This window comes from Uranotaenia lowii, chromosome 2, assembly GCF_029784155.1.
Source record: "Uranotaenia lowii strain MFRU-FL chromosome 2, ASM2978415v1, whole genome shotgun sequence".
Taxonomy (NCBI): domain Eukaryota; kingdom Metazoa; phylum Arthropoda; class Insecta; order Diptera; family Culicidae; genus Uranotaenia; species Uranotaenia lowii.
Genome location: NC_073692.1, coordinates 131155272 through 131177411, shown reverse-complemented (window position 1 = coordinate 131177411; position 22140 = coordinate 131155272). Strand labels below are relative to the sequence as shown.

At 36.5% G+C, this 22140-nt stretch overlaps 1 protein-coding gene across 3 annotated transcripts in view; it reads right to left on the bottom strand.

Annotated features, from left to right (window-relative positions):
* LOC129748123 (locomotion-related protein Hikaru genki-like) overlaps positions 1 to 19598 on the bottom strand; it is an 82104-nt gene extending 62506 nt beyond the window's left edge. For all 3 annotated transcript variants that reach the window (XM_055742618.1, XM_055742617.1, XM_055742619.1), the window contains exon 1: positions 19421 to 19598. The gene's annotated coding sequence lies outside the window, so the exon portion shown is untranslated. The remainder of the gene's footprint in view (positions 1 to 19420) is intronic.
* Between the last annotated feature and the right edge of the window lie 2542 nt (positions 19599 to 22140).

Below are 22140 nucleotides of genomic sequence, written 5' to 3'. Positions count from 1 at the left end.
GAAATGAATTTCGATCATTAAGTAAGAAAATTTTGGAAATCTGTAGCAGATATTTTCATACATTGGTCGAACGTGCTCCAAGAACGTTAAACTGAATCAGAATCTTACTGTAATGCTAAGAACTTTAAATTTTTTCAGTATTGTCTTATATTAACAATGAAAAATGCTGCTTATTTTTAGAAATAGGCGTATTTGATAGATTTCCTTTGTTGAACCAACGAATCTTAATTTAGACTAAAGTTAGATTTTTTCCATTGTAAACCAGTGAACTTTGTAAATATTTTCCAAGAAAAAAAGCGGGACATTTTGAGGAAAAAGCGGGACAGCGGGACATTCAACAAAAAAGCGGGACATGTCCCGCTTTTGCGGGACGGATGGCAACCCTAGGATATCGGAGATAAGCAAGGCCCGTGTGGCTGCTCGGCGGGCGTGTAGCGTGACTAGGCTAATGAGGTTGCAGCAGTTCTCGTAGCTTGGAAGGTGGAACGGATCAGACCAGTTCAAATGGCATAGAGCATATCGCATAAAACGTCGTTGTAAAGCTTCGATCCGATCAGCGCCATTCTAATGGAAGGGGCTCCAAACAGCCGACGCGTACTCCAGAATGGAGCTTACTAAGCTGCAGTAGAGGCTTTTCAGGTAGTGCACGTTTCTATAATCCTTCCTCACGCGGAATATAAAGCCCAAACATCAGGAAGCTTTATCAACTATGTAGTTAGTATGCATCTGGAAGTCAAGTTTCTGATCAAGAACCACACCTAAATCTCTTTTGTGGTCCACTCTAGCGATTAAATGGACCGAAAGGAAATTATCGGCGAGGATAGGATGGCGTTGGCGCGAAAATGTTATGATGGAACAATTACTGCGGTTCAACGCCAGGCAGTTGTTGTTGCACCAGGTAGCAAAAAGGTTTAATTGTCTTTGCAGAGATACAGTGTCTTCAGGACCTTTGATTGCGTTAAACAATTTCAAATCATCGGCGTAGGCGAGTTTTGGTCCATCAAGCAATAGGAGAGCCTCATTGAAATAAATGAGGAAAACAGTCGGTCCTAGGTGGCTCTTTTGCGGCTCTTGTGGCTCCGGATGTAGCAGGGAACTTTCTAGATAACGAATCCGCAGATTTAACGGTTAGCTTTCTTCCGGTAAGGTAACTCCGGATTAAATATAATAAGGAACCACAGATACCTAGACGTCCGAGTTTTGCAATAGCAGTTTCATGATTGACCTTGTCAAAGGCAGCAGACAGGTCTGTATAGATTGCATCAGTTTGGTTACCCGTCGTAAAGCTGTCTTGCACAAAAGATGTAAATGTCATTAAGTTCGTGCTCGTTGTGCGCTTGGGCATAAAACCATGTTGATCAGTGGAAAAATTTTACTTGAAAAAATATAAAATAGGATCCAGGGTTACCAGTTCGAACAATTTTGCAATGGCACATAAGGTGGAAATTCCTCTGTAGTTATTTACGTCCCTTTTGTCCTCTTTTTTTGAACGGGGAACATATAAGCATCCTTCCACAGCTAAGGGTAAACAGCACTGTCCATCGATGCTTGAAATATTCGTTTTATAAGATACAATAAATGAATCATGAAGCGTTTCAAAAAAGCTGCGGGTATTCCGTCCGGGCCAGAGGAAAGAGAGTTTTTCATCTTAGCAGTCGCCTTCAAAATGGTTTTCTCTTCTATTGCAATGTTGTTTAGAGATGAGTTCAGGCAGAAATAGATCCAGAAGTGAAAACACTAGAAATTTTTTTTTGCAAGCAGATTACATATGTCTGCATCCGAATTTGCCATCTCGTAGTCCAGTTGTCGAGTTGGTAACGCCGATTCTCTTAGTTGATCCTTGACATGTTTCCAAAACGATTTAGGATTTTTCTTGAAGTTTCTTTGCAGTCGTGTCAAATAGTTCTTGTAGCATCGAAAGCTAGCTTTTTTATACGCTGAATTAAGTATTCGGTAGTGGTCTTAAGTTTTTTGTGATTTCACATGATCACAGATCGACCTACGTGAAATCACTCAAAGCGGCGCTGCCGGCAAAGGGCGAGATCAACAGTGTTGCGTAAAACGTCATCAGGCATGTGGAACGAACTCGACGGAACGACTGGTTCGACGAGGAGTGTAGAAGAGTGATGGACAAAGAGCACGTCGCGTGGGCGGCAGTCGTGCAAAGAAGCACCCGTCGAAACGTGGAAAATAACCGAAAGAGGAAGAGGCAGCGAGTCCGAATTTTCCAAGACAAGAATCGCAGCCTAGAGGAGGAGGAGCTCGAGGGATGCATCGTTCCAAGGAAAAACGAAACTTCTATCAGAAGCTCAACGCATCCCGCAAAACCTTCGTGTCGCAAGCCGAAATGTGCTGTGATAAGAACGAAAGCATCCTGGCAGACAATCGTGAGATGATCAAAAGGTGGAACCAGCACATCGATGAACACTTGAACGGCGCACATGCAAGAGATCAAGACGGTGGGGTACATCGCCGGCGTAGCCAACGACGTAGAGAAGCCACTCCCAACGATGAGTGAAGTTAAGGAAGCCATTCGCCAACTGAATAGCAACAAGTCGGCTGGAAGGATTGCATCGCAGCTGAACTCATCAAAATGGGCCCGGACAAGTTGGCCGATTGCCTACACCGGTTGATAGTCCGGATCTGGGACATAGAACAGCTACCGGATGAGTGGAAGGAGGGGGTAATATGCCCCATCTATAAGAAAGGCGACAAATTGGACTGTGAGAACTATCGAGCGATCACTGTCCTCAATGCCGCCAACAAAGACGGCAGATCATCTGCGGTGGTGGTGATCTACCGCAAACTGAAACGCGAAGCAGGAAGGATTGGGTTGATGATTAATACGTTCAAGACGAAGTAACAAGGTCACGATCGACGGCGACCAGCTGGAGATAGTCGAAGACTTTGTCTATCGAAGGACGATCCACTAACTCGCGCGACTTTACGGCGAACCCAGTATCCAGAAGGTGATGAAGGCTGCTCGGATACGCTGGGCAGAACATGTTGCGCGAATCGTCCTGACTGTTTTGACAGGTGTTCGCTACGAATCCGGTATGCACGAGACGAGCAGGAACGCAACGAGCGAGGTGGTTAGACCAAGTGGAGCGTGATCTGGCGAATGTGGGATGTTCGAAAAATTGGAGAACGGTTGCCATGGGCCGAGGGAATTTTAGGAATAATGTTCGTCAAGTTATGTCGTGAGACGGAATACTACGAAAATAAATAAATGATTAAGTTTGTGTTTTGAACATTTAATATCAATACTGAATTTATTTTCCCAAATGTAACTTTAAAAAAAAAAATAAATCACAAACGTTTTTGAATTTAATATTTGATCTGATGAGAAACTTATTCTATGTTCAAAATTATAATCTTCATAGGATTTTTTTCATTTTTTAACACTTTAAAACTCTAGAGTTCTACGAAAAAATTAAAAAATATTCAAAAAAAACAAAAAACAAAAAAACAAACAACAAAAAAATATTCAACAGATTACATGAAAACTTTTTTTTTGTATTTTGAAGATTTGAAATTAAAATACACATTTATATTATGAATTGAAAATTTGCAATTCCTGCTTTTTCCGGAGTGTAACTGTGCTTTTAAATTTTGTATTTGATTTTCATTTGTAATTTGTTTCTCAAATCTAGATTTGAAATTATAATTTTAATTTGATACATTGGTTCCAAATGAGGCGCTTGTGATCAGAGGGCTGCAAGAACCTAAATGATAGTATCGAGAGAACGCGCTTCAAAGTTTTGAAGGTGATCGATTTTTCATATATTTTTCGAATTCAACCGGGTTTAATTCAATCAAAAAAGTGATCATAAAAATAATAAAAAAAAATCTGAGTTTTGCCCCGGATGTACATTGAAACATTAAGAATCGTTAAATATACTTAGCTAAAAATTGATGATTTTGGCACTTGCAATCATCTGATCCAGAGGGCCTCGAATATAATCTGACTTTAGATTTTGAATTTTACTCTTGAATTCTTACACATAAAGGGCGAACACGAAATTATTGCGACACCTTCAACAGGGCATAACTTTTTTACTATTGGGTAAAAATCAACCAAATTTCACACTTTCTCATTGATGTGTATTGTTTACATGCTGTCAAACTCGAAGTCTTGTTTTTCCGATTCAACGAAAATGGAGGTAAACTAAGGCAAGTCGAGAAAACAAATTCTTTCCAAACACCAGGAATTTTCTGACCTGTCGCTCCGGCAGCTGGGAAAAATATTGAACATTCACCATTCAACCGTCGCCAGAGTGTTGAAGCGGTCCCAAGAAAACTGGGACGAGAACAAAAAGACGGAGGAAAAGGTGAAGCGGATGATTAAAGCAAATCCCAACGACTCAAGTCGTTGCTCATTTGCCTAAAAAGATCAGCATGTCGCAGAGCTACGTCTAGAATCCAAAGAAGAGAGCTGGACTACATACATACAAGGTAGCAACAGACCAAATCACGATGAGCGGCAATAGTCGACGGCTAAAACTCGGGCACGGAAGCTGACAAAATATGGCTGCTGTGTGATGGACGACGAAACGTATATAAAAGCCGATTTTAAACAAATTCCGGGGTTGGAGTTTTTCACCAGCAATAGCAAGTTCGATGTGAACAACAAACTTAACAAGAAGAAAATGTCGAAGTCCGCCTCCAAATGTCTCGTTTGGCAGGCCATCTGCTCTTGCGGACTGAGGAGTAAGCCTTTCGTGATAAAGGGCACAGTAAATTGCGAGATCTACCAATCTGAGTGCCTCGAGAAGTGCTTTTTCCGTTCTTGCAGCAGCACGACGAAGCTCCACTATTTTGGCCAGATTTGGCATCATGCCACTATTCTAAAAGTGTCCTGGAGTAGTATGAGGCCAATTCTGTCCATTTTGTTCCAAAGGACATGAACAAGCCACCCACATGAGCTGCACCCGGTGTAGCAGTACTGGGCAATAATGAAGCGGGAGCTTCGGAAGAGGAAGAAGAAAGTCAAAGACGAGAAGGACATGTTAAGAATATGAAAAAAAAAACTGAGAAACTAGTACCGGATGACACTGTAAAGACTTTGATGGAGGACATGAAGCGGAAATGCGTTCAATTTTGCACTCAAGGCTCCATCGACTAACTTTTTTTTTAATTTTGGTGGTAAATGTATGTATAAAACTACACTGAAATTTTGGTTTGATTCTAAACATTATAAGAAAATTGGCCTGACATTTTCGGTGTCGCAATAATTTCGTGTTCGCTTTTTAGTTTTTTATTTCCACTGATGTTAACACGGTGAAACATAATATAATTTGATTTCAGTGTTAAGTACGTCAGTTAGATATAGGAACACATTAATCACCCCCGAGAAAAATTTACCCGGACACCCTAAATATAAATACGGCATTGCGATAGACATTGAAAATTGCTTTTCTCCAAATATAAACATTCTTGCAAATGATTTTAATTCGGTTGAAGATTGACCATGTGGTCGGTTGAATAAATTTAAATTATATAAAAACATTAGTTCATGTAACTGAATGTTAAGCTGGGAGATATTTATGCTGAAATTAAATTAAAATACAATTTACCTTCTTTGCTAAATAGTATTCTAAAGGACCATTGAAAATATTGACCTCTTATTTGAATACGGAAAACAATTTGCTATTTTCATCCAAAGGTAGCATCAGTTCACCATTGCTCAAAAATCACATTCCCAAAACCAATTCCAACACCATATCGTAAGAAAAGCAACTCCCCCAACTCCACTTCGACCCAGCATCCCTACTGGAATGGTAATGAAGCAAGGTTTCGTTTGATGTTCCTTCTTTCGTTTTGAAATCGTTTTGCACCCTTGGAGATGGATTTTATTTTTGCAATTTCATCTTTCTCTTCCGTCGTCGTCGTCGTTGCCATCATCGTCGCTTTGCAAATGGGAAAATAAGTGGAAATTCCTGACTCTTCCAGGAAAAGCTCCTAACTGGTAGTTCAGTTTACCGGTATGAGACCATCATTTGACACAATGTTGTTTGAAAAAGGAAACTCCAGCTACATTTGCATCGTGAAGTGAAAACATTGATCCGATTTGAAGGTTATCGAATTGGTAATTCGTACACCTTAGCCACCGATTTCTTCAAAGTTTCGAAATTTCTAAACTTTATTTTTTTCAAAATAATTATTATTATAGTTCACTTTGAGTAAAATAAACAAATATCTTGAAGAGATTATCAAATAATTTGTATTCGTTTTTACATCCAAATTATTTATAAATAAAATAAATTGTGATTATCATATTTCATCGTTAAATTTTATACTAAAATATAGTCATTTATGATATCAATGAAATACGGGTTCAATTTTCGAATATCTTCTTCTAAATTGGGATCCCAAAAAGTACTCTACATCATAAAAACCACAAACGGGATCCAAAAGTGCATTCAACGGATGAATGGTTTAAATTAAATTTTAACCGAATGCGATAACTCAACCCGGGCGTCACATTTTCGATGTCACTCGAAAGTGTGCAGGCAGAATCTGCAGCGGACAAGCGCTCGTCTCACAAAAGATCCAATTTATTGTAACCCTTGAAAGTAAATCATAGCCCACGACCAGAAGGGTCGGTTTTGGTTCCATTCCAGTCATCATCCTCATCCAGTCACTCTTTGCGTAGTCCAGCAAACGATACGACTAAATCCAAAAACCACCGAGCGCGGGTATTTGCATAGCGGCACAAGTGTCTGCTTACCGGAACCACTTTTCCATCAGGGAGTCCCTCTTCCCTCGCCTAGGGTGAAGCTTTTGATGTACTTCGTAGCAACCCCATCCATCCTTCATCCATCACGGGTTTCACTTCAGCAAAACTGATGCCATTTGCACTCGTAACTACTCTCCGGGGTGGCGGGTTTCCGAAGAACAGTAGCGGAGTTGTTGACCAACTTTAAACCCATCAGAGCTAGCAGCTACCCCTCGGTGCTAGTTATATGGCGACCGTCGCAATGGCATCACAAGTACCAGGCACTTAATCACAGCGACTCGTGCTGGCACTTCATATCACACACACCGGAAATGGGAACAAGTCAGAATGATGCATCGTGGGAGCGAGTGAGTAAAAAAAATGTCCACAAATGGGAAGAGCTTACGGAAGCAAAGCGAAGCTCGACTTTTTGCCAGCCTTAGAACCTCTTAGAATGTCGTTGAACAATTAGGAATTCAATTTTATCATTAGCGATGATGGCGCTCGCTAGGCTTTTTACTGGGTCGATGCACTTTGAAGTGATGTGTGATTTTTTAGTGTGTTTAAGTATGCTTTCAATCCAATTTCTTTTCTTTTTTCAATTGAATAAGCTTTCGAAAAGGGAAAAAGTATATTATGTTTTTTTTGTCATCGTTCCGTTCTCCAAAAACTCAGAATTACTGAAATTATTTTTTAAATTCCTAAAAGAAATCATTCGCAAATCCAAGAACAAAAATCACAGAAGATTTCAAACAAGTATATAAAATATGAGTATTCAGTATAGTAAGTAAATATAAGGCATAAGGCATGGTTGACAGTTTTTTTCAACATTCCAACTTTCTGGTTAAGTGCACCAATGAACATTATTTGAGGAATATTTTCGCTAACATGCTAAGAGTTCAATAAGAACATGTTTCCTCTATTGAACTTTTATAAATGTGAGATAAATTCCAGTGAAGTACTCACTGCGGTGCTCTAAATCCTTGGCCGGCTGTACCAATTTTATGCCGTTTCGATGAACCTAAATATGTTTGGCCACCAGCAATGTGAAATAGATCTTTACTAACAATACTCAATTGACAATGAACAGAATCGATGGCCATTCTGAATTTAAGACCACTGACAGAATGACGTAGTCCAATGGACCACTGGCCCATGCGACGATGGAAAACCTGACTTTACTCATACAACAAAAAGGTTTTAGATAACATTGATGAAATTCGGTTGGAAGAGAAAGCTCAAAACAAGCTTTCATTTAAAAAGTTGGAAGTAGAGAATTCCAGAAAGAAAAAAATTTGAACATTGATAGGGTTGCCATCCGTCCCGCAAAAGCGGGACATGTCTCGCTTTTTTGTTGAATGTCCCGCTGTCCCGCTTTTTCCTCAAAATGTCCCGCTTTTTGTCTTGGAAAACTTGTACCAAGTTAGATGACTGACACCGGAAAAAATCAAACTTTAGTCTCAATTTGAATTCTATGATGAACAGAAAATCTTTAAAATCAGCTTTTTCTAAAAATAAGCTGCATTTTTCATAGCTTATATAAGACAATACAGAATAAATCTCTTAGCATAACAGTAAGATTCTGATTCAGTTAAGTGTTCTTGCAGCATGTAAGCCAATGTATGGAAAAAAATGTTAAAATAGCCTATAGAGAATTATAACTTATAGAATTTTAAAGATAAACTTTTTCGTCGGAATCTTAGTTAAATTTCCATATATTATACACCACTTTTTTCGACTCAATTGTCCAAAGTATATAAAGATGGAAGTTTTCATGATGTTTTTCAACTAATTTTCATAAAAATTACACAATGGTTTTTAATGCGGTATCAAATCTGCCGTTCACATGTACGACTTGAATTGATTATTTTATCTCAAATGACGTGTTAATTTGCGAGAACCGTAAAAAAAACGGTGCATATGGCAAAAATCACTGCAAATAGAAGATGAGGGCATTGTAATCGGATATTTGAACCTAAATAAATTTTCAGTTTAACATAAAACAACAAATTACAGCAGTTTTTCATCAATTAGTAATTACGGATTTATTTTTGGGCCATGAGAGAAAATTTTTTCACTTCGAAGAGTTTCTTGTACATTTCCATATTAAACCAGTGTAAAGTGTGAAGGATGCTGTTTATAGCTAAAGAAGCATTAAGTTTAAGCGAACAAATTCCTGGAATGTTCGATCGATGCCCAGAATCGAAAATGTCGGTTGTGTTAACAGTTTCGGATCGCTCTCTCGAGTGGCTAAAAGTATCTGGTGATTGAAGAATGGGTTTTACCAAAGCTAACCCATGTCGGGAGCCAAAAGTTCGACGATAGGATCATCCTCAAGATGAGTATTATTTTTGTCTTATTCATAATCAAATCTCAAATATGAAATAATTACATTAGAGGGCGAGTTATGTAGGCAAGTGAGCAGATTATGTTCGAAATCAAACCACTAAATCGTACTGAAAAGAAAATGAGTTCACATAGAATAAAATCTTTAAGATCAGTAGCTCTGTTCACGTGAATATCGTTTTTTTCTTCATTTAATACTGATAACATATTTTAACTATTCAATTATCTAACATGAGTGAGCTCAAATATCATGAAATCAAGTTAAGTTAGGATGTTAAACAGAATGATAATAGTCAGACACTCATAGCTTCTCTAATAATTATTATCATGAATAATGCCATCCCCCAGAAACAATTATCATTCTAACAATGCAAAAATAGGTTTCAAATTATGAAAAATTGCGTTTTTTGTTGCTTTTTTGTTTTTTTCAATTTTAAAGTAGATAAATCAGAAAAACACTACATTTGTTTATCAAAAATATAACTGTATTAGGAAGTTCATTATAATTTCTTAAATATTGCGTCATATAAACTAGTTTGAATAATTCAATTTGTAATTGATTATTGACTTAATTACCATCAAACCAACTAGCAATTTGTATCTCTTTTTTCATGACCATATTACCTGTATAGAAGCAGGAATTGATTTTTTTTTATTGAAACGAATATTTGGCATACAAAATGTGTATTTTTGGTCTTTCCCAGGAAAAAAGTTTTCATCAAATGTAGGAGTTTCATTTGGAAACAACAGAATAACAAGAGAATGAAAAGAATTAAGAATACAAGAGAATAGGTATAACAAAATTGACACTCGTCAAAAGTGTTTCGTAATCACATCCTTTCACCCAAGCCTCCAATTTAAAAAATTATTTGCTAGGATGCAGAGGTGACCTCGGTCCTAATGCGCAATATTGTTCTTTTATCTCTTTCTCTCTTTTCCAAATCTATCTATTGAATACTAGGACGTGGCCGGCGCCGTTATTGATGTGTAAAGAGAGAGCATAAGTTTTGTTCATTGTGAATGTGCTGTCAATCCCAGACACCATTCTTTTGGCCTCTGTACAAAATTGATGGCCTCGGTCAATCACGGAGTAGCAACCATTGGCGACGTGAATAATTCAGTAATTCGTTTTGAAAAAATGTTTTAATACATTTCGGGTTCAATGATTTAAGGTGGATGTGAGTAGTCAATCAAGCTAAGCTAAGCTAAGCTAATTAGTAAATACGGATTTATTTTTGTTTATCACCGCGATAGATTGTGAATTGAATCAATTAGTAATTTGAATATATTCTTATTACAAACAAAAGAATCAACGGTGAGCATGTTTGAAGCAATCACCTTGGCGTAAAAGCCTGTATCATTTGCTCACTTTGTACAACCTAAGTGATGAATAGCTACATACCTTAACATTTAATTTGATTATTATTATTATTGATTTCAAAAAGACATTTATGAACGAAGAATTTAATAAAAACTTCGAAAATCTTCAAAATCTATCAAAATATAGTCGTTGGCGTTCTACCCCGCAAGGGTATTTTTGGGCCCTACTTCACTTTTATTTACCGGAAGTCTGTCGGAAGTCCGGACTTCCGAAGAAAAATTTATTGCTGACGCGATAACAATTTCCAAACTGATAAACTACAATCGGTCCAACAGCTTTAAGATAAAAAAAAAAAACATCTCAAGTTTTGTGAGTTGTTTTGATTTCACTTAGTTTTTTTTTTATTAAAAAATCGGAACCATCAAACAATCATCATTTGCTCCTAATGAGTACATTGCGCGCAGTCCACGTCGAAATATTTGACATCTACTCGACTCGCTGACGATCATGCTTTGTCGCGAATGCTTCATGAAGCAAAACGATTTAATTCTAGGAACGCGAGAGGTGCCCAAAAACCAAATCTATGCCAATACTGACTTATTTTCCTCTTAAGTAGTGTTAGTTATTCATCAAATATGGCCCTTAGTCTTTATCCCGGGACTTAATCCCTATTATAATTCTTCCTTAATGGTCTGAGTCTAAGCATGAATCAACAGCACCGTCATCAACTCGCGCCGAATCAACTCGCGAACGAATTGATTCAGTTGCGAAGCGAATGATTGCTAGAGTAAACAATTACTGAAATTCGGGAGGAGAAAATCAACAAGAAACGACAAACAACACAAACAGAACGAAAAAACATCGTTCATAGTAAATGATAAACAGCGTCGTTACCGTGGTTGCGTCGGTGATGACTGGAAATTTTGAGGCAAACAAAGTGAATACCTGTAAGCCTGGTGTCAGGTATCCTGTTTTTCTTCAGAATTTGACCTAATTTTAGAGAGACCGGCTTACATAAACATAAAACAAAAACGTCTGTAATATTATGAGTCAGGTAAGAGTCAGGACCCTATTTACCGACTACCTAGATACAATAAAAGGTCAGTTGTGCTAGCGATTGCTAACCATCGCTTACATATTTGTGGCTCTCATATACTTTCCTTTAACATGAAAGCAGAGGCATATTCTAGGATGCCACATTCTCCCCTTTTTCAATGATTCGATTTATTTAAATTTGATTGTTTATTCTGTTATTTTTCTGTATATTTGGCCATGGGCTAAACCTGGCTGCATTGTTTATTCTATTTATTTATCTATTTATTTTTGTTACTTAAATGAAGACATGGCTAAACCCGGCTGAAATATGTAACTGTCGAAGACCATGGGCCCGGCTTCTGTCGAATTCCATGGGCTGAGACCCGGCTGTTTTAATATAATTAACAATGATCGTAAGCTAAACCCACCTAACATTCGATTTCCATGGGCTGATACCCGGCTATTTTAATTATAATCGAGGGCCATGGGCTTAATGCCGGCTAACGTTCGATTCATTCAATTATTTAAACATCAATTTACCATAATACTCACTATTCGCCCTTCCAAGCTATCCAAAGCCTCTTTGCCCTTTGGGCAATCGAAACCTCTTTTCTAAAAACTTGATGGATCTCACTTAACGTTGCGTTCGAGGTTTAATACCGTCAAACGGGGCAACATGCAAAAGCAGGGTTAGATGTAACAGTTGTATACCACAACACTCATTCAATTTTAATTTCAATATACTGTAATAAAGTTATCATTTAATGATAACAAATTGATGATGACATAGTTTTTAACATCGTGAAAGGGTTTTTTTCAGGTTTTGATTGTCATAAAAAATTTAAAAAATCGAGCAATAAATGTACAAATTTTTACATTTTTCGGTGTCGTAAAATACTTTGCCTAGTATGACGGATTGGCTTAATGATATCACCTACAAACTTTATATTGCTTTCATTATCCTATACCAACACTGTTGGTGTATAAATATTTTTCGAATAATCACTAAATTTTTTTAAACAAATAATTTTATAATTCAGTTAGCTGTCTGGGGCCAAATGCAACAAAATGCAAATCAGAACTAAATTTCATAAATCGCGTTTCCATATGCTGGAATGTGATTGTTTTGCATTATGCGTTTGTTAACATTAAAATTTCATCCATCCTAAAAATTCACCCAGCCACATTGAAACGCGGCGCCACAGCCGTTTGCACCACGAGGGGCCGACAGCAAGCGGGTTGGCAGCTGACAGACGTACCAACATTCGCCGAACGATTCACCCAGCCAAACCGAAACCGAATTCGACCAAGCTTCCAGCGGGCCACACTGCATAGCTGCGCAAATGCTATGCGGTGACCGGCTGAACAAAAAAGGTTCTAATCGCCCCGTCTTAGCTACCTGCATAGCCCTCGACCAGCAAACATCCGCCGGGAGAGCGATAGGTAGCCGCAAAGGAGCGACTGGACGTGACGGGACAAACATAAAGTCCCGCCAACAGCTAGCAGTTCGAGTGAGTACTCATAGTAAACCCACCCATATTCTCTAGCGATTGTTATACCTGGTATGTTTTCGCAGCTTTTACCGTCTCTTTTAAGCCGGATAAATAAAGTGTTTTTCACACTTTCTGGCGGAAAAATCACGTTTTCGGACTAGCGAGCCGACGAAAGTAGCCTTTTCACCACCCACGAGGTGGAAAAATCGAAAAATTAAATGAAAATCAAATGATTTTCCCAAGCAAAATCGCTAAGTAATTTTGCGAAAAACCAAGCGTCTCCACCAACATGCACTGCTAGGTAGAAGTAGAAAGAGGGAAAAAAATCGTTTAGGCCTAAACAGTATCATGTAAACACAACACGACACACATGAAAATACAATAAAACGAACTAATTATTGTAAGCGAAATGCGAATGTTTTAACTATGATAGTCTGATTGGGATAACTGGAAAGGGAGTCACACGCTGTTCGTTGTTCGGGATTTATTTTTGTTTCTTTGCAGCGGAGATTGGCCGCGAATCCAATCGATTTCTGTCTCTTCTGATCCAGGTAAGGGGTTTGGTCTTGTCCGATGTTTAGCGCCCCTAGCTTGCTTTCGTAACGAACAGCTAACTCCCATTTCCTCGGATTTCTCCCGGGTTTTGTCTCGACTTCGGGGCGGCCCTTAAGGATCGAAGTACGGATCCCTCTTTAGAGTCTTTTCCGCTTCTTTCCCAAAATCGGGAATCAAAAGGAACTCGCGACCGAGTCTCATCAGCTGGGCAAGATAAGAAAGGGTAGGTGGTCTTCCAAACGGAAGTGGCGCTTAAGCCACCTACTTAAAACCGGAAGCGTGTCGGGCCTCTCGTTATACCATGTTTATTTATTTTATATCCAAGTGTGTAATACATTTACAAATACGATATTATCTTTAATAAATGCGGTTTGAATAAGTCATTCGAGAAAACTTATGTATTTTTAAATATATTTACTATTGAGGTGATGGCTCCAGAGACTGTAATTTTGGTTATCATGATAGGGTTTAATTTGAATCTGGAAAAAAATTGTGAATCAACTTACATTGATTTAAAGGGATGTATTTCATTTCCGTAACGCAACTTATTAAACTCTGCTGTCATATTCCTGCGGTCATAATAGAATATCTACATAGTATATAAACTCCAATCGAGTTTAAAATGTAAACTTTTTATGAACAGTGGGCAGCTCCCTGATAAATTTGAATTTTGATATTTCCTTGCTGAAGCTTGATAAAATCATATTATAGATTTTGTTTATTAGAATAAAAAATCTAATTCATACGAAATCTATTGTGCATTGATATTTTTCAAGAGCGGCTCCAGAGAGCAGGATGTGTAGCATCTGATATGCGCGGTCCTATGTTGCAGAATCTCTGGGCAATAACAAAGCTATTTCGATAAATGCATGAGTCTGAAAAAAATTCCATCGCGTTTCGTTGAGATTCTATATTGTGTGTGATTGCTTTTTGATATCGTTAACCTTAACGTTTAATTGATATAATAATCTTTTTTTCTCAAATCATTAGGTTTCTTTTTAACTCTAATCCGCTCTTGAGTGTCAATATGACACTCATGGAAGTTTGGCGGGTTATAACTTTCTTCGGGTACATTGCATCCAAGTAATACAATTTCTTCGGGGACCCTCAATGAGTTCATGAAATCTTTAATTTTGCACCATTACTTTTTTATGGGCGCACCATGAAAGTCCAGAAAAAAAAACTCCCTAATCAGCCCTTGAGTGTCAATTTGACACTTTTCGCTTAAAACCGCTATATCTCCCTTGTTTCCCAAGCGATTCTAGTTTTGAAAACCTTGTATCTTCTATATATCTTTAATGTTTCAATTCTTAAATATTCTTTCACGAAGAATATAACACTTCACCGATATAGCTTAGCTTAGCTTAGCTTAGCTTGATTAACTACTCACATCCACCTTAAACCGTAAAACCCGAAATGCATGGTTGAAAAAAATGTATGAATGACTTGTTCCAAAATCAAATTATGGTAACAATCATTTCGAGATCCACGATCGCTGGTGTGGCTCAGTAGAACAAGTTCCACATCGCCAATGGTTGCTACTCCGTGATTGACCGAGGCCATCAATTTTATTCAGAGGTCAAATGAATGGTGCTTGGGATTAGCAGCTCATTCACACTGCACAAAACTGATGCTCTCTCTTTTAACGTCAATAACGGCGCCGGCCACGTCCTAGTAGTCAATAGATAGGTTGGAAGAAAGAGAAAGGATGAAAGATCTAATTTGTGCTTTAGGACCGAGGTCACCTCTGCATCCTAGCAAAATAATTTTGGTTGGGAGAGGGGTTAAAGGAATCGGTTGGGAGACACTTTTGACTAGTGTTACGGTGAACAATAAATTTTGTTTTCCTGACTCATAAAGTTTCTATAGAATGCTTTCAGTTCATTAGCAGGCATAGTATGTTAGGTTAAATGGTGATAAATAAAGTTAACGACTATTACCAAGTATAAACATTTATTTTTAAAAATAATTCTTTTATATAGTCGTTTAACCCAATGGCATATCAAGTTGACGTTTAACCGATTTTTTTTATTTGAGAGCTCTCTATGAAAATCCTGACTTGAATTGCAACAAGTTAAGCGCTGATAAATGAACATGAAAATTCGATAAGTTTTTGATTGACAATTTAAACACAAATATCATAGCAAAATTTACGATTAAAATATCAGTATACGAAAAAAAAGGTCGGCAAACGTCTCAATTTTTAAACATAGATATTCTTAATCGGGATTATCAAAACTATGACCCATCTTGACTTAAAATACATCCGGGCCATTTAAGATTTATCTTTAGTCAAATTTTCTGTTGTTTTGTTTCTGTTCAGTTCTGTATAAATTAGCGGAAGCTTAGATGAAAAACATCAATTTACGTGTTATGCAATGGATTGGAAAAAAAAATAAATGAAACGACACTTAGCTTTGAATCGGGGTCCAAGAGTTGTGAAATCCAAACATCCAAGCTTCCAACATCGTTAGTGTTAGTAAACAAAAAGTGATAAAAATGCATAATTGAAAAAAATGATACATATAAATTGGGAATCCAGAACAGTCCTAACATAATTAATATAAGAGACACATGTTTGATTTATTTAAAGACTTGAGAGTTTTAATAGGAAAAATGGGTTTTGTTCAAAAATCGTAACCTGCGACCTCTAAACATCATTTTTCTGAGTCGCCGCTATATAAAAATTTGTTTTTAACACCCTCAGAAATCGTTTGAAGGTTGAGCCCCCAGAATCCCAAACGTTGTGCAATTTTAGGCCACCGAATACATTGAAACTTATTTAAAAGTCGTTCAGTAGTATTTTCAAAATTAAGTAAAATAAACAAGAGAAGAACTGAATACTTAGCTTTTTATCCTCGAAAATTGAAGCTCAGACCTCTTTGGACTCCTTTTTTTCATGTACCTCCTGCCGAACGGCCAGCAGTTGTTCTAGCAGATAGCTCCATCATCATCCCGCTTGCCATCCTTTGGGATCTTCCGGAGCCGCGAGTCCTAGTGAATCTTGATATGAGGCAGTTGGAAACCATTTCGCGGTAAATAATTTATTTTTTCCACGGAAATTTCAAAATTTTCCTAGTTTGAATCTGGCAGATGAAAAAAACACGTCTCTCTTGGCACACGCCTACTTCACTTCCAGAATATAACACTTCACCGATATAGCCGATAAAATAATTTCATAAAAGGAAACCTTGTATTAAAACTCAAATATGTTTCCCGGACAATATTCACCTCCAACCCTTCAGTTTTCTGTTATTCAAAGTCTTAAAAAAAATCCGAAAAAACATGCATGTAAATCATCTACGGAGTGCTCAAAGAAAATTTCACTTAATGTCCAAGAAATAACTGAAGTTAGAAACTAGACGTTGAGCATATGTATATATTTTTGAGAAACTTTTTTAGATCATGACCACAAAACATGTAAAAAAGTGGAGTAAAAACTGTACGTTACAATCTATGAATCGTCAAAATTGTTTAAGTCACACTAGATAAATTTAGAAAAGAGATTGGAAAGTTGACGTAACTTGGCACATTTTTGCGTTTTAAGAAACACAGATTTATTGATGAATTTCCAAAAGTAGCTGTATTTCGTACTCTTTGTAAATTTTGCGATTTCACAGATTTTCTTACACTTAAATTTAACCTTGCACTAGATTTTGAGTATATAAACGCAAAATTTTCGCAATAATTTAAATACATCACTAGATTCGGTATGAAATTACATTTATAGTGAGCATAACGGAAATCTTGCGTTTATATACTTAAAATCCCGTGCGAAGTTGGATTTACGTGCAAGAAAATCTGAGGAATTGCAAATGGATAAAAAGTTCGAAAATCAGCTTCTTATGAAAATTCGTTGAAAACTCTGTGTTTCGTACTTTGAAAATCTTAAACGCAAAAATTGTGCCAAATTACGTTATCCGTTACTTATACAATTTTTCACGATTCATTGATTGAAAAGTACGATTATTACACCACTTTTTAAATTTTTGTGGTCATTTTCTCGAAAAATTAAAAAAAAATATATTCTTATGGTCAACGTATAACTTCAGTTCTTTTTTGGATACTAAGTGAAATTTTCTTTGAGTATTCAGTAGCTGATTTACAATTTTTTCCCGAATCATGTTTTTCCAGATTTTTTTTTCATAGACTTTGAATAACGGAAAACTGAAGGGTTGGAGGTGAATATTGCCTGAGAAACATATTTGAGCAACACTACGAGGTTTTTAAAACTAAAACATTTGTAAGAATCCATTGAGAGGCAAGAGAAATATAGCAGTTTTAGTCGGGAGTGTCAAATTCACACCCCAGGGACTGTAACGGGTAAAAATTTCAGGGACGGATGAGGGTTAACGAGGCTCCAGAGAGTGATTTTTTTTAAACCAGTTTAAATCAATTGTCGTCTATTATCTGTTTCAATCTGGTCTAGTCCTTGGACATCTCCATTTTCTGGATGCAAACTGAAATATTTTTCATTCAAATCATTAATAAATATTTTTATTGACAAAAATTGGAACTGTTCTAAGCTCAAAATTATTTATTTTTCATATGTTTTAAAACTACAAAATGAATTATTTCCTGAATTTATCCGGCATTACTTGCTAGAAAAGCAAATAATGGAAGCGACGAAAGCTTAAACTCATCTGATGAATTATTGATTGAAATGCTCGTCTCTGGAGCCACCTTTTTAAAATGTTTTTGTTCACAGTTCTAATTGCCGAAAAGTGTGATCTTTAATGTCTTCCAATTCCAGCTAAAATATCATGGAATTGTAAATGACCGAAATGCCTGTATAATAAGTGTAATAATAATAATAAGATGAATTTCAATTTTCAAATAACAATATTGTATGAAGAGAACAGTTTTCATAATCCAGTGATAGCGTAGCCTTATCAATATTATTCAAACTAAACTTCTTAGACAAATATTTATGCCCATAAATGCTAAAGATGAAACAGCCTCTGACATTCAGTTTTTTTTTGTTGAGTATACACCGATTTAAATGTTTCAGTTCGCAGTTCAATGCATATTTTGATTTAATCAACTTTCCCCAATTTATGGCTGCACATTCTATCCTTGACAGACTCGGCTGCCAATATGGACAGCAAAAAAAAATACCGGAAGATTAATTCACAGAATTTGAATTCACATGATGTTATTGAAAAGATAAATGGTAAGAATCCATATAAATAACATGAGGACATACAAGGTTTTCTAGGGATGCTAGAAAAATCTAGAAATCAGGAAAAAATGTGCTTCTGAATACATGAAACAAACAGTTAAGTGACTTAAAATTTGTTAAACATTTAATTGTAGACTTATGATTTTAAGAAAAAAAAAACAATCAAAAAATCTTTACAAGTATAAAAGTATCAACATTCAAGCATCCCTAGCTACAGACTCCAAATCACAGGGATGCTATTTTTCCAGTACATGCGCATCGTTTCCCACACCCCACAATAATGGGATCTTTCTTCTCGAACACTACCCATCCGAGTACAACACGAAATTCCCGACTGGAACGAGTCCTCCCCACACAAAAATAACTCGATTTATCATTTTTCCAATCCTGCCTGAAATGCGTCTCTGACTGAACTAACATTGAATCTGAAGCTCCGATACGTTCCGTTCTGCATTCGCCAGACGATGTGTGTGCTCTGCATACTGATTAGACTACACACAAAACACAAACTTCTGCAAAGTTCTAAGTTGTTCTACGGTAGCAAATCGTTATACAGTTTATGTAATCACTTTTCTTGTAGATAATTTTTCTTTCTCAATTTGCTCAGAATTTAAGCACCATGTTTGTGCATGAAGGCTCTTGTTATCTGGCACTGACACATTAATGAGAAAAATGGTTTTCACCTGAATTCCTGGATAACTACAGTTCTCCACACCAAAAAACTTCTTCAAACAAAGCACGAGATCATCAATCTAAACCCTAACACTTACCTTTCACCAAACTTAACCGCAATTCCTTTTCAAACAAAAAGGACCTTCAAAGTTTTTCCACCCAACAAAAAAAAAACACTTTCATCTTCAACCTTCTTTTTTTCTGCGGTGAACCCCCAAAGTTTTGCACTTTTCACTAGCCAACCAACCGAGGAAGAAAGCTTCCCAACCGCTCGAAAGTTGTTCGAAGACTGATTTGGAAAAATTTGTCCAAGGAGAACCTTTCGCTTCAAATGGAATGCTGATGATGATGATGCTGCAAGAACGCCGGTGTGTGTGCATTCTCCCTTCAGATTTCAAACCCAAAGTAAAGGTAAGAGAGCGGTCATGCGTTCCGCGTGGCACCCGAACTGAATCAAAACAAAACGAATGAGGATTTCGATCACCCGGTATTGTAAACATGCTCTCCACGCTGAGAGAATGGCAGCCGAAAATCCACGTGTTCCAAAGTCGTACAGATGGTTTTCCTACTCTCTGGAGCCACGCTGTCTGGCAGAATCAAAACAAAAACATTCTCATTCACCACGCTGAGCTTGAAATGTGTTTCGCTCTTTTTTTCTCATGCTTGAAAGCATGAGTCGCATTTTTTTTCCTGGAATGGAAGGAGTAAATAGTGTACATTTACCTATAATGGAACAGGGAGGATCTTGAAGCCCGTATTAAGGAAAATAAAATTATAAAAATCAAAAAGATTTTGATAATATTTTTTAATAATTTATTTTTTAATAGCCACTGAAATGTTTACTATTTAATTTCAAGGAATAAGGTAAGATTTCAACAAACTTTTGTTCGAACGATAATCTTCAAAGTAGTATCATATAAAAAACTTATTCATGGCGGTTACGTTTGAAATTTTTTTAATTACTATTGACATTTTATGGACAGTAACAATACTCTAAATAACGGTCAAGAACTTCATTAAAATCTTCAAAGTCACTTGAGTTCTTTGAAACATGAAATTGATAAACTCCGAAGTCACAGAACTTCAGAACAAACAGACAGTTTATGTGAAAACAACGTGTAGTTTAAACCTTCTTTTGGTTTTTGTGCCTATATTTCAATAATTGATTTTGGAAGATTTTGAGGTCCTGAATTCAAATAATTTCGTCTGATTTGGTCTATCACTTCTAGGTTTAATGATATGGAAATTTAAAAATTCATCAGTTTTGAGTAAATTCACCACGGAAATTAAAAATTACTCGTGGTCTTGGAGAAAGTTGATCATTGAATTGAAACCTGTATTTTACAAACATTTGTAATGTTCTATAGTTTTGTCAAAAAAGTGCCTGTATTCATCTAATAAAATTTTACAGATATCCAAAACCCAATCTTGAAAACACGAGCTGATAGTGAACGACTCATTGCATATAAGGAACCAGCACTCCCAAATTATTCAAAATTATCTCTTAAATTCTTTTCATCTTTGAAAATGCGTATTTTGTTGCCTTGTGTAATTTTCTAGGACCTGTCCATGGGGGGCGGGTGGTCTCCGAAATTCATATCTAGCTAGTTATAATAACAATACTAAAAATTCACAATAAATAAAAAAAAATTGATTCCTAAAACCATTTTCCTACTAAAGACCATCGCACGAACTCGAAGAAGTAATAAATTTTACTGATATTATTCAAAATTAATAAGAATTAAAATATTAAATCGATGGTTTCTTCCGGCGAGTCTTTAATAAACTACCGTCGTGCGGGGTGAGAATGGGCCAAAAATTGTGGTGTTTGAGTTGTTTTCTAAATATCTTTTGTAATTTAGCTTATTTAGAAAATAAAAGGAAGCAGATTCATTTTTAAATAGTACATATGGTCGGAACCGGACCGAATTGAAAGCCATCAGCATTTTTCCGAATCACTCGAGTTTAATGTACAAATATTTTTAACTATTGACTGAATCAGTAAAACTTTAAAACCAGAATCAATAGTTTATAATCCAAGGAACGCATTCCAATGAATTATTTTATTTATTTATTTTTTGTTTCGATTATAGTCGTTTTACCATCTTTGTGGCATTCGCGACTTTATCAACGTTACAGTTGGCGGAAAGTTATTGAAAAACTTATCCGGTACAACTGTGTTCGATGTTTACTCTTGGGCTCGAACTCACGGACATCTGCTCAGGAAGCAGCTGACTTGCCAACTGAGCTATATCTCAAGCCCAATTATTTTATTTAGATTTTCCGGTTTCGCATAAGAATAACAGAAGTTTCAAAATCTGCAGTTAAAAATTTTCTCATGGCGTTCAGTTCGGTCTGGTCGAAGGCAGGTCTTAAATATACAACTGCACAAAAATTTGGTTGAAAAACATTAAAACTGTGGGCCATCTTTATGATAGTTGCCTGATTTAAGGAAATATGTTACCAAAAATTTGAAAAAAAATGAATCCACCGAGGTTATTCATTCAACAGAAGCAGATAAAATTATTCTTTGTCCTCTATGTCATAATCAATACCGTTGTATTTTTATTTGAATTGCTGGTAAACATGTGTTTCCTGTAAAAATTTGTTAACGTGGTATATGTATTTCCCTTTTTAATTTTCTCTCACGCCGGTCCTTGCTGGTTTTAATTTGTTTAAAAACACATTTTTTCCGAAACATAAATTTTATAGAAACTTATTCATATTCTATGAAAAAAGGTGATAGTCAAAAAAACGTCTATCATTATTTGGATTAATTTGGATTGGTTTGATTTTTTTTCTATCACTGTTTGCAATT